The sequence below is a fragment of the Nuphar pumila genome, chromosome 1 (genome assembly GCF_984573655.1).
Source record: "Nuphar pumila chromosome 1, dmNupPumi1.hap1.1, whole genome shotgun sequence".
Lineage (NCBI taxonomy): Eukaryota > Viridiplantae > Streptophyta > Magnoliopsida > Nymphaeales > Nymphaeaceae > Nuphar > Nuphar pumila.
The window spans coordinates 24,138,845-24,140,002 of record NC_143249.1 but is presented as its reverse complement, the minus strand read 5'-3'; positions in this window follow the sequence as shown (position 1 = coordinate 24,140,002).

Genomic DNA, 1,158 nt, shown 5'->3' with positions numbered 1-1,158 from the left:
TAATATTTTAAATTATCAAATATTTGTATGATTTATTTTTTATTTTCAATGGATACATTATATAATGTAAATCTTTTTGTACCATTTTAGTTATTTTATAGGGCATGGTCATATGGGCGGGGCAGATTATCTAGTAGTATATAAGGGGATCCGACACGAGTAAATTTGCGTATCTATGTGACAAAGCCATGGGTTGATTTAAATTTATTCTACTTGATTGAGATATTTAATCATCATTGAGTTTATTTCCCTCTGTTGGTGACTCCCAGGGGGCGAGGAGTGTGACATGGGTTTACACTGTCGAGGCTAGGAGTGGCAATCGGGTCGGGTTGGCAAGTCAGGTCGGCGGGTTGGTGGGTCAGCATACCTCAACACGAACCCGACCCGTTTATTAAACGGGTCGGCTGTGGCAAACACGAACCCAACCCATTTATTAAACAGGTAACCCGACACGACACGGTTAATAAATGGGTCGGGTCGAGTAAACGGGTTGGCGGGTTATAAGCGGGCGGGTTGGCAGGTCAGGTTCGTGTTAGTGGGCGGGTTGGCAGGTTAGCGGACGGGTCAGGGTCGGGTAAACGGGTTGGCGGATCAGGTAAACGGGTTGACCCACCCGTCTAACCCGTTTATTAAACGGGTCAGCCAGGTTGGCGGGTTGGCATACCCCTAACACAAACCCGACCCGTTTAATAAACGGATTAGGCGGGTCAACCCGTTTATGACACAAACCCGTTTAAGTCAAACCCGAACCCGGCTAAGAAACGGGTTGGCGGGTCGACCTGTTTACGACACAAACCCATTTAAGCCAAACCCAAACCCAGCTAAGAAATGGGTTGGTGGGTCCTGTCAGATTTTGCCACCCCTATTCGAGACAACGATGCAGGCTTTGCTGGCACTATTAGGTTTATGATTCTGAGGGTGGTTTCCCGTCTTTCATGGAAAACCATATTTTTGCTTTCTCTTGATAGCACCAATAATTGGGCTTAAATATAAGCTAAAAAGTTCCAACCACATGGATACATTCTTTGTCTGCCCCAATATGAAATGGATTATGATGCTTTTGATATTTTTCCTAGATTATGACAGGGATGTAAATGCCTTGAGAGCCAAAATAATCTCACTTGGATCCTGCCTATCAAACCTTTTAGAAAATCTGGG